The 12,882-nt window shown below is 38.8% G+C and overlaps 1 pseudogene; it reads right to left on the reverse strand.

Moving 5' to 3' along the window:
• Nucleotides 1-8,087: 8,087 nt before the first annotated feature.
• Nucleotides 8,088-8,643, reverse strand: LOC118892838 (annotated as a pseudogene).
• Nucleotides 8,644-12,882: the final 4,239 nt, after the last annotated feature.

Raw genomic sequence — 12,882 nt, forward strand, 5'->3', positions numbered from 1 at the left:
ACATAGTGGGTCCTCTACTCAAAAGTGCTTTTGCTTATGAGTTACATGTCAGTGTAAATGAGCCAATCTCATAATTCTTTTCACGTGTTCAATGACTGCATATTTTCCTGCGTTTATTTTACTGTGCCTCCTATGTTCTAAGAACCGTTTAAGTTTTGAGGGGAACACAAGTTTGCATAATGTGATTTCTGGCATTAAGGACCTTTACTGATGACTAGAAGAAAGACAAATGTATGGAACTTTCTGTGGTCTGAAAGATAGTCCATCTTTCCTGAATGATATAAAAGAAAAAAATTCCAGTTTTTTTTAACCACTTCCTAATGTACAATTTGACTTCTATACAGTGTCATTTAACTTGGAGGAACAGTGAAACTGTGATGGTTAATTTTCCGTGTCAACTTGACTGGGTCATAGGATGCCCAGATAGTTGATTAAACATTATTTCTGGTGTGTCTGTGAGGGTGTTTCTGGATGAGATTAGCTTTTCAGTCAACAGACTGTGTAAAGCAGATTGCCTTCCCCATTACAGGTGGACCTTGTCTAGTTCGTTGAGGGCTGAAAAGAACAAAAAAGGGGAGGAAGGGAGGATTTGTTCTCTTCCTGACTACATAAGCTGGGACGTTGGTTTTCTCTTACCCTTGAACTGGAAATTACACCATCAGCATTTCTGGTTCTCAGGCCTTTGGACTCAGACTGGAAAAAAAAATTATATATATAATATATAAAATTATATGTATTATATAATTATTATAATATAATATTGTATGTTATGTATAATATTTTATATATAATAAAATTATATTATAATGTGTGTGTGTGTGTATATATATATATCTCCTATTAGTTTTGTTCCTATGGAAAACCTGACCGATACAGGAACCAAAGCACTTAAATTTAAAGGATAATTTATTTTTTAAAAGGTATTCAAGAAAAAAGAGAAAAAAACCTTTGTATTCATACAGTTTCAAGTTGTTGGCTAAACTGACAGATATTTCCCTGTTTCTCACCCCCCAAACTGTATCATTTCATCTGAGGATTTAAAATTGGGCAACCAAAGATCACTCGGATTGTATTTAGTGACGCATGCCAGGTCAATTTATTTTAACATGCAGAAGTCTAAATTGTCAGTAATAACCATCTCAGGGAAGAACTGTAGGAAAAACTCAATATTCCTGTTGAGAGTTTTCAATAGTACTTAATGATTTTACACATCTGCCACACAGACATGAAGAAGGCTCAGTTAAAACCCATAACAGAGTAAGCAAGCACTGCCTAAAAAGGGGAAAAAAATCTATATCAAAACCACAAGATAAATATGACTAGCAGAATAAATCTTAGTTTCAGTGGACAGGTAGGTAATATACGTTGGAAATTTACAGACTTGATCATGGTAGGGTTGTGCTTCAGTTTCCTTGTTTATAGCATAGTGATAACAAAGTACCTACCTCCCAAGATTGTGGTGAAGATTCAATGAGATAATATAGGTGAAGCTCTTAGAACAACACCTAGCTTATAAGAAACACTCCATACACTTTCAAAAAATAAAATTGAGTAGAGCATTGGGCCTCTTCAGCAACCTTGCCCCCTTCCTCAATAACTAAGCTTCTCTGAAAGTAAGACAGAAGCTGCCATAGTGTTGGGGAGAGTGATGGAAATTGCAAAGGTCCATGACAGGCTGGTAGAGGAGAGTGATGGGGACTTTCTTGAGACAGGTGGGGTCTTTCAGCAGGTCCAGGCTTTATCACCCATGGGGAGTTGTTTGGTGGTTTTCAGAGTAAATCCTGGATTGTGATTTTAGGATGGGGAGCTGAGCTTAGAGCTTCACCTTCTCCCAGTCCTTGAGAGAGATTATCTGTGGGGCTGAGTATTGCTAGACGCTTTTCCCTTTGACTGGAAATCTAGGAAAACGACCTGGGCAGCCAGTCAATGGTATAGATTCTAGAATTTATTTAATAGTGGAGATGTTTAGGACCATAGATATCACCTGATCTCACTTCCCCATCTTAAAAGTGAGGAGACTAAGGCCTAGATTGGTAAACTGACTTGCCCAAGGTCACCCAACATATAGTATGGCAAAGCTGACACTGAAGTCCAGGTTTCCTGACTCCACATTCTGTGCTTATAGAACACATCTGTGAAAGAGAGAGAGCAAGAAAGAGATTGGGACACAGAGGATTAAGGGGTGGAATTTAGATCAACATTTCTCCATAGGTGCATCATACTACAATTTCACATCATAAATAATAGTATTGATGTCTATCACTTATCAAATATTTACTATGTGATTATCGCTTCATGTACATATATTAATTAATCCTTATAACAGCATCATAAGGTAAGCACTGTTGTTATACCTACTTTATAGATGAGGGAACTGAGGCTTGGAGAGGTTCAGCAAATTGTCCAGTATTATGCAGCTAATAAGTGACAGAGCCAAGACTAGAATAATGAGTATTGGCAAATGACATTTCAGTTGACATTAAGGCCATTTAAAAAGAGTCTTGGGGAGAGGCTTGGTCCCTTCTCCACTCCAGGTTTTAGTTTACACACTTTTAAAGTGCAACAGATGATCTTCAAGATACGTGCATGAGTTATTGTTCTATTACTTTATTTTTCCTGGTGTTTTGACTGCACACAAGATTTTTCTAAAGTTTGAGAATAAGTATGCAAGGTTTTCATTCCTGATAAAATGAGGGTTAAATGAAGTGGTAGCTAATGCTAAAAGCTCTTGCTGACTCATTCTGGGATGACCACATGCCTCCCAGGACAGCCTTTCTAGGCCTCCTTCCACTCCATTATTTCAGGTTTGATGGATGGTGATATTACCTTGTTCCTGCTTAAGAATCTTGGTGCCTCTATTTTTTCTAGATTAAATGAGGTTTTAACAAGGCTTATGGGTTGATTCTTTGTCATTAAAATAACAAATGGATTGAAAACAGCCTTCTGTCTCTTTGGAACCCACCACGGTTCGTGGATGATAATCCAGCCGGTGATGGAACAACAGAGAGCCATGAGGCTATCAGAGAGGGGAAATGTAAAATTCCCTGTGATTTGTCAGTGAGAATGGAGAATCTCAAACATCTCAGAGAATAAATTTAAATCCATGGCTGGATAGTGCGACTTTCTAGAACAAATTTTCATAAATGTGCAGTGAGATTGGCTTGGGGATATGGGATTTTTTTTTTTTTTTTTTTTTGTTTTTTAAATTTAGGCTGCTCCAGCTCTTAGTTGTGGCACACGGGATCTTCACTGAGGCACGTAGACTTCTTAGTTGCGGCACTCAGGCTCCTTAGTTGTGGCATACAAACTCTCAGTTGTGGCATGCAAACTCTTAATTGTGGCGTGCATGTGGGATCTATTTCCCTGACCAGGATCGAACCCAGGCCCACTGCATTGGGAGTGTGGAGTCTTACCCACTGGACCACCGGGGAAGTCCCTGGGATGTCTTGAAAAACATTCAGACCTTGATGTTTTTGACTGTAATCACTGGGTGAGAGGCCAGAAAAGTAATAGATCGCATGTTTATTCTTCTATGGAAACTATGGAAATAAGTGGCATAAGCATTTAAAATTTTAGAACTAAAGGGTTTTAAAACATCAGGAAAAAGTTGAGTTAAATGAGAACATGGCTCTCCCCTAGGCAGAGATGTTAATCTAATACCAGGAGTTCTGATTCAAGTCCGTGGAGCTGTCTAGGCGGCAGGAATTGGAATATTAATTAGGTCCAAGGGGGCTGGACTTGTATGCCTGGAGCAGATCCCCACCGAAAGAAGCAAGATCAATGTCAAAAGAAGAGAATAATTCCACTTCCTGTTTCTCATCCCGCTTATGAGGAGAACAATTTAGATCAAGAGTGATACTGTCATGAGAAAGATGATATGTCTTTCAACAAGCTGCCAATTGAAACTTTTAAAATAAATGACTGCAGTGAAGATGTTAAATTCAGGTCAGTTTAAGGAATTGACTAATGACAGCAACAGAGATCACAGGAAATGATACAATCCTAAAACTGACAGGAGGTGAGATGGAGGTTACTCTGTAGTAAATTATGTGCAGAAATGGGTTAGCTACTCTGTTCAGAATTGACACAGAGAAGCCTCCAACTTCAAAAGCTTCCAACGGCTTTCTCACCCTCACTTTTTGAGTGGCTAGTTGTGTGATCTGGGTAAGTTTCTTCTCTAAAGGGGCTTCAGTTTCTCCATCTGTAAAATGGGGAATTTGGCTGGCTCATCATTTAGGTTTCTTCTACTTCTTACCTATTTTTAGATCTGCTACCATGAATGTTTGCTGGCAGAAATAGGAGCATTAATACACTTTACTTACTATAATTTTCAGGCAATAGAATCTTCCCCATCCATTTAAGTTCATGGTTCTTTCTCTCATCCTTGGAATCCAGAGTGTTTGTGGCTGGTATCCTTTATTTGACACCTATCAGTATTCTGAACGGTTGTTGTTAGCAACTTGAAGGGCAAGATTTGTACCTTATTCCATTTTGCATCCTGAATGTTTAGCACAAGAATTGCAGTTAGTACCTACCACCGCTACCACTAACAACAATAATTGTAATATCAACAGTAATAGTTACTATGTATTTAGTGCTTACACATGTGGTGGGCATTGTGCAAGGCACTCCATATACATGATCTTATTTAGGCCTCACGAGAGGGGAAACAGAGAGATTGAGCAACATGCCTAAGGTCACACAGCCCATAACTGGCAGAACCAGTATTTGACATGTAACCCAGGTCTGTATGTTTCCAAAGCTATGATCTTACCCACCATAGCATGCTGCCTTTCTCCAAAATTTCTCATCTTCTATAGATAATAAATACCTAAACCTGAAAATTCAAGAAGTAGGAAATAGAAGCATGTTATTTAGATATATGGAGGTGAGCAACAAAAGAAACGGCTAAAATAATTGAGAATGGTTGCTTTTGAGAAAGAGATGAGGTGGGAGGAATATAGGACAATGCTGTTTTTTCGTAATAAGTCTCAAAGAATTGTGTGACTCTGTAAATTACGTCCAAATCTAATTTTGATGAAAATTTAAACTTGAAAATAAAAGAATTATGGTATACCTATTTAAAAAAAAAAAGCAGAGAAATAGGAAATGGGGTCAGACTGGGGAGACAGGACCTGTCCATTTTACACAGAGGATTGCAGACTCAGAACGCTGGAAGGGAGAAATCTGGGAGCCTTTGGGTGAGGGGCAGTTCACCCTAGTTGTGGCATAGTGTTTGTACCTATGCATTACCAGTGTCCAATGTAAATCTAATTAAACCACATATGTAATTTAACCTTTTTGGAAGCCACATTAAAATAAGTAAAAAGGAAATAATAAAATAATTTTAATAAAGTATTTTGTTTAAACCGATATATCCAAACTGTGATCTTTTCAACATATAATAAATATAAAAATTATTAATGAGAAAAAAGTAACTACTAATAAATCATCCTTAACACTTCCTGTTAGGCATCTTAGAAACTCTTGGTTTGGCCATCAAATTTATGGGCTTTTTTGATAGTGCTACAAAGACATTTCAAGTTGGAGATCATAGTACTGGGTGTATTCTGAAAGTAGACATTTAGTACATGTATTTTGGGGGCCTTTTTTAAAAAGTTGTAAGTGAAAAAATTTAAACTAGATTAAGAAACGGAATTGATTGGCTCATTTTACAGAAAAGTCTGGGGGACGTCTTGTTTCAGGCCAGGCTGGATCCAGGTGACTTACTCGTGACATTTCTTGCTTGATCCTTTCATCTCTTGGTTCTGCTTTACTTGCTTTTTTTCCTAGCAGGCTCTATCCCTGTGGCAGAGAACATTGCTCCAAGAGTTCCAGACTTTCGGAATCCATATGGTTTACGGTTCTAGAGGAAGGGAAATACCTTTCCTGATAATCGGGCAAAAATCCTAAGGAGGACATCACCTGACCTAGCTTGGGGCATGTACCCATCCCTGAACCCATTAGTGTGTCTAGAGAAGATGAAGCATTCTTATTGGCAAGGCCTGTGTAATGTGACCTCCCTGTGACTTGGAAGGCTGGAGAGTCTGTATGAGCCTCAGCCAAATCATGTGAGCTGAGTTAGAAGACAATGAAAAGGGAGGTGTAATTCTCCAAATGGAAGGATGATGCAGATAAATATCGCAGGTCTGCTCTAAAATCTCCAACTTTCTCACTGTTTTAACAAATGGTGTCCTTTCTAGTGTATTGGAAAGAGCATTGGGCTGATGTAAAGGGCATCTTGATTCTGGTTCCTTCTCTGTTTCTGAATAGCTATGGAGCCTTAGACAAATCATTTATGCTCTTTTGGATTTAGTTCCTGTATCGGTAAAAATGCAAAGTAGAATGATTTGATCTTTCTGAACCTTTCCAACTGTGGCATTCTGTTTCTAAGTGCTAGTGATGATTATCACGTCCTCTGAATAGCAAGAAAAGTCAGTTGCTGGTTTTACTATAGATCAGTGATTTCATACTTTCTTTTCAAAGTCTAGTCATTATCTACAGTAAATTAATGCATCCTTCTCGTTTCTGACATCTATGCATCACACCATGGAAGACATTAGATCTGCCATGGTGAGCTGTACTATGAAAATGGTGCAAGGGCTGTATTCTTAGTTTTCTGTACATTAATAAAAAAAGTTTTTGTGTAGTTAATGTGAGCTCCACCGCGACAGCAGTCATGTCTGTCTTGTTCAATGCTGAACCTCCAGTGCCTAGCTCAGTCCTTGCTGTATAATCGATACTTAGAAAATATTTGTTGAAAGACTAAATAAAGTGTAAAAAATGAAGATATAGGGGCTTCCCTGGTGGCGCAGTGGTTGAGAATCTGCCTGCCAATGCAGGGGACACGGTTTCGAGCCCTGGTCTGGGAGGATCCCACATGCCGCGGAGCAACAGGGCCCGTGAGCCACAATTACTGAGCCTGCGCATCTGGAGCCTGTGCTCCGAAACAAGAGAGGCCACGATAGTGAGAGGCCCGCGCACCGCGATGAAGAGTGGCCCCCACTTGCCGCAACTAGAGAAAGCTGTCGCACAGAAACGGAGACCCAACAAAGCCATAAATAAATTAATTAAAAAATAAATAAAATTTTAAAAAAAAAAGAAGATATAAAATTTCTTAAAGCTCATGCATTGTAGAACCTTCTTGAATGTAAGTGATTACCAAAAGAATCTTTTACATACCAAAAGAAATATTTTAGATAGGAATAAAACTGTAGTAAATGACAGCAATGCGGTTGAACCCAGTCAGCACAAGTGTACAGCTCAAGCAGTTTTGTAGCTATATCATGTTGCCTTCAATGGACCTCAAAGGTTAAAGTCCAATGCTTTCTGGCCCTTACGATTGATGGTCTCCTTTCCAGTGCCCCAGACTGATTCTGCTGTTGAAAAGCAAATTAAAATTTTCTACATCTTTTGCCTTATTTCTATCTAATTTTAGCATGTTTTCTTACGTAAAGTATCATTTATTGAACTTTTGTCGTTACAGTCATGTTGATCCATTCTTCAGGGAGAGTTTGGGTCCCGTTATCTTCTGAGTTTATTCCAGACTTTTTTCTTTACGTGCAGGTTACACTGAACTATCATGGCTAGGTTGCTTCTTAAAAATAGGGCTTTTTCCATGTCACTTTCTTAATAAAGAATGAAGTTTTCAGTTCGGGTTTTTAGATCCTCCACTCTTGGTCTCAATTCACCTATCAAATTTTATTTCTCACTACTCTGCCTGAGGACCTGTGATGATCCAGTATTTTTTTTTTTTACTTTTATTTGCATTTTTTTTAAAATTAATTAATTAATTTATTTATTTTGGCTCTGTTGGGTCTTTGTTTCTGTGTAAGGGCTTTTCTCTAGTTGCAGCGAGCAGGGGCCACTCTTCATCGCGGTGCGCGGGCCTCACTATCGCGGCCTCTCTTGTTGCGGAGCACAGGCTCCAGACGCGCAGGCTCAGTAACTGTGGCTCACGGGCTTAGTTGCTCCGCGGCATGTGGGATCTTCCCAGACCAGGGCTCGAACACGTGTCCCCTGCATTGGCAGGCAGATTCTCAACCACTGCGCCACCAGGGAAGCCCTGCATTTATTTTTTGAGTCATTTATTCCCAGGCCATAAATCTTTGTTTCTTCAGTTTCTTCTGGGATATCTTTTTCTTCTGGGCAACCTCCTCTTCTGGTGTAGGAACAATCTGTTCTCTTTCAGTGAGGATCATCTCAATGTGGCAGGGAGAGCTCATGTATGGGTTGATCTGACCATGAGCTCTGTAAGTCCTGTGCCACATCTTGGGGGCTTTGTTCACCTGGATATGCTCAATGACCAGAGAATCTACATCTAAGCCCTTAAGTTCAGCATTACTCTCTGCATTTTTGAGCATGTGCAGTAAAAATTCAGCACTCTTTTTGGGCCACCGACCCTGTGTCCAGCCCCACTGTTTGGCCTGGGCACACCTACCAACTCCACCATTGTAACGACGGAATGGCACACATTGCTTCTTTAAAATGACATCCTTCAGATACTTGGTGGCTTTTTGGATATGCGTACCCTTAATGGCCTGGGCAGTTTCACGAGTGTTCTTAAAAGTGAACACGAAGACTTGAACCTCTTGACTTGCATGATTTTGTGGGGTTTTCTGGGTCAAGTGAATAGTGAACCATTTTTAGAGGTCACCTCAGGCCGCGTACTGGAAAAGGAAGAGTGGTCCAGTCATTTTAAGTATCGTCTACCATTTTTAGGTGGTCCAGTCATTTTAAGTATCATCTACCGTGTACCCTGCACGTATTATGAGCTCTCCTTGCCTTAAATCTACCTACCAGTCCGAGGTCTATCCATCATCCAGTGCTTTGATTAAAATCCGTAAAGATTTCTCAAAGTATAACCTAGAAATTTTTCCTTACTTAAATTTTTATACCATTCCTGGATTGAAACCAACACTTCCTACATAGCTCTGAAGAATACTCTTCAGACTCTGGAAAAATGTCTTCCATTGTCAAAGTGGTTTGAGAGATTTCACTATCCATGGAAAACAATTTGGAAAATAATACTTTTTACTGTGAGTTTCTTGAGGGCAGGGATTAACTGTGATTCACTGTTTATACTCAGTGGCTCGTATATTGCTTGTCCCATAAGCATACAACAAATGTAGAATAAATTAATGATTGATGAAAATTTTGTCCTTCATTATGTGCTAGATTATGTTAATTTGACTTAGGTTTTGTATTTAAATCTTATTTCACCAGGGAGATAGAAATCTTCTTAAGGACAACACCATGTCTTGTAAGTTTTTATTTTTCACAACATTTAGTTCAGGACTTGTCATCTGCATGGTAATGAATAGAAACTTGTTGTGCTGCTCTAATTTGACCACTTGAACTACTATGTGTGTCATGTCAGTATAGTGCAGTCAGTTTTACTTTGACAGTTGGAATTTGGTATAACACCTTTGATTATATATTCCATCTTCCAGGATTCACTCTGAAGCAGCTATTCCAATATTGCATTTGGCTGAATACTTGGAGGTCCTTTTCCCTAACTTATTGGAATAAGTTTATTCATTTTATCTCTCCTCTTACAAATCTGTTTAGCTTGTACATATGTGACCAATGTGAGCAAAATGATGCACTGAATAGGTTTTTAAACCTAGCTTTGTATAAACCAGTGAATGTTTTCATACTCCTGAAAAGATTCTATAGAAAGGATTTATAAATCAGACATTAAGGTTTCTAAGGCAGAAACTCAATAATTTGAAATAACGCCAAGGCATTTGGTAGGAATTTTTGGCAGGGAGATTTTTCTAAAAACCCCTTACCACTACCCTGCCATTCCCTTAAGACTACCCTTTTTAACTGGAAGCACTTTTCTATAAGAATTCATGTATTTACATCTAGTTTTCTTAGACTTGTGTTCCTGTGGATGTGTGGTATAGCTCCAGAATATGATGTAGCATATTTCAGTTTGATTTTTATAGTCTCAGATTCGTTATTTGCTTGTCTTATTTATAGTACCTGGTATAAATTAATTTCAGTAAATTATTCTAATAATTATTCCAATGAGTCTAAAAACTAAAAATTAGTTTTAATAGAATTGTCAAAATTGTCATAAATTTGTACTATTATATAGCCTTAGGAACACCAGGAATATCAGCATTTTCAAATAAATCAACCAAGTAACTGTGATTATCAAAGTCTAGAGAACTAACTTACAAGAGAAAAGGTTTCAGAAGACAAAATCAGTCTCTTTTCCAAGATTAACTAGGCAAGTTCTCCAGCTCTTTCTCCAGAATGGAAAGCACAGGTGTGATCTCACATACGGGCTGGCCATCTTATAATAATTTCCTCTGTGAAGCTTTGTGGAGGCATGTTTTATTACGTATGGGAAAACTTTACAGATTTCCTCTGATTAATTCTTCTAAAAGGGCTCAGATGCAGAAACTGCAATTTTCAACCCAAAGAACAATTAAAAGTGGTACACATATATTGTACCCCAGCATGCATCAAAGACTCCTTTCTTCTGCCATGGAATTCTTCCCAATTTACCTCTCTGGCACCTCCCCCAAATTCTCCATTTTTACTTTTAACTAAATGTTCAAGCCTTTTGTAATATATTAGTGGCAATATAAACCATTAGTTGGTGCCTCACTAGGGCTTTGAGGCTGCATGCCCATTTGACAGCAGCATTTATGAATGGTTGACAACAAAAATTCTAAGGTTAGGCTTACATTGAAAAAAAATGGCAACATTAATTTTCGTCTAGGAGCTTCAGTGGTTCCATTTCCTTACATTCAGTTCTCTGGGCAACCCTGCTTCACTGCAAGGGAAAGCAAACCTGGAGACAGGAGACCAGCCTCTCTGGGAGCTCTTGCATTCTGATGACATAAAATTAGTAAGAGTAGAACCATGGACAGCAGCTATTGCCACAAAGCAATGATAGATCATTTCATTGGCCTCCTGAGTTTCTTGCAGGCAGTGAGCAGGCATAGGACTTCACACTTACAATTGCAAGCAATCGTGTGATAGTTTATTATTTTTTTCTTTGCGGTTTGTGTGTGTGTGTGTTAGAGAGGTGGAGAAAATGAGATGAACTCCAGTCTTAGTCTGTTCAGGCTCCTGTGACAGAATACTATAGACTTGTTGGCTTATAAACAACAGAAATTTATCACTCACAGTTCTGGAGGCTGGGAAGTCCAAGATCAAGGCATTGGCAGATTTGGTATCTGGTGAGAGCTCGCTTCTTGGTTTATAGGTGGCCGTCTTCTGTCTGTGTCCCCACATGGTAGAAGGGGCAAGGGAGCTCTCTGGGGTCTTTTTAGTAAGGGCACTAATCCCATATAAGGGTTCCATCCTCATGACTTAATCACCTCCCAAAGACCCCCTCCTCCAAAAACCATCACGTTGGAGGTTAAGATTTCAACACATGAATTTTGGGACACACAAACCTGCAGTTCATAGCAGTATCCTTGTGCACAACAGCTGACATTGAATCCATGTGTACCTGATGATAGTGACAATATTTGAATAGAATTTTAGAATTAAAGAGTACTTACATTTTAACATTTGTTTCTAATACCAGCTTTGTATTCAGGATACTTCAAGGTAGTGGCCAAACTCCTTCATATGGTTTAAGAGGCTCTCCTGGTCTCGCCCTTATGCACCTTCCCAGAATTTATTTAATCTCTCTTTTCCTTGGATTCTGTCTTCTCGCCAAACTAAACTATTATTTGCTAAATCACCACCTGTTTCTTGCCTTTTCAGCCTTTGGATATCTATTCCCTCTGCCAAAAACGCTTTTGTGGCTAACTCCCATTCAGGAAGTCTGCCCTGAACCCTGCTGGTCCTTCTGTGGACATCCACACTCAGCCTGTATATTGCCTATTATGAAGCCTTCATCCTATTTTACCACGGTCTGTTTGCTTGTCTACCTTCCTCACTAGACTGAAACTCCTTGAGGGCAAGAATCATGTCTTGTTCATCTCTATAGCCTTAGTGACTGGCATACACCTATCAAGTAGAACTACTTCTTGAATTAATTTGTGGGTTATGTAAGGCAGCTCTCATAACTGCTGTCTTACAGATTAAGTGAGTGAAAAGTCAAAAAGAGTGAAAGGTCCTATCAATGGAGACATACCTAAAAAACAAGTAACAGATTTAGAACATAAATTACGACAGTGGCAATACTGCTACTACTATTACTATCAATACTACTACTACTACTACTGCTTATTATTATTATTATTAAAATACCATGAACCAGGGACCACACACACCTGGTTCATTAAATCCTCAGATCAACTCTTTAATATAGGTATTCTTACTATCCACCTTTTTGTCAAGGCAGGATTTAAGTTTCAGAGGGGTTCATTCACTTAATGTCACACAGTTTGATCTTGCCTTTCATTTACTCCTTGCTGCCTCTTAGGCATTTTGATTAAATATCCAGATCTTCTTCCACTGTACTACATCAAGCAGCAGCCAATTATAGAAAGAAAATGATGGCAAATCAATTGGTTGCTTTGCCTGCCAGTTGTCAAACACTGGTTGGACTGATAGATTTCACTGAATTGATATATCAAGTTCAAATTAATCTTATCCAGACTGCTGTTGATTCTGTAGACTCTGATTATATCCTTTCTCACACTGTATTCTAGAATTGAAGTAACTTAACTTAATGTAACATTTCAGACATAGAATATAAGGACCCTAGGAATAGCCCCAAACTTTCATGCTAGCACCAAGGAAGATAGTTGTGTTTCTTCCCCATACACTTGGTACAAATCACTGCCAGATACAAAATGTTGATCTGGGGGGTCTAAGTCTGATCTAGACTGGCACTTTATATTCTTGTGATGGATTTATGCTCTGATGAGTTGTAGAGAATCGGTTAGACTTGATGGACCCATC

The sequence above is a fragment of the Balaenoptera musculus genome, chromosome 3 (genome assembly GCF_009873245.2).
Source record: "Balaenoptera musculus isolate JJ_BM4_2016_0621 chromosome 3, mBalMus1.pri.v3, whole genome shotgun sequence".
NCBI lineage: Eukaryota > Metazoa > Chordata > Mammalia > Artiodactyla > Balaenopteridae > Balaenoptera > Balaenoptera musculus.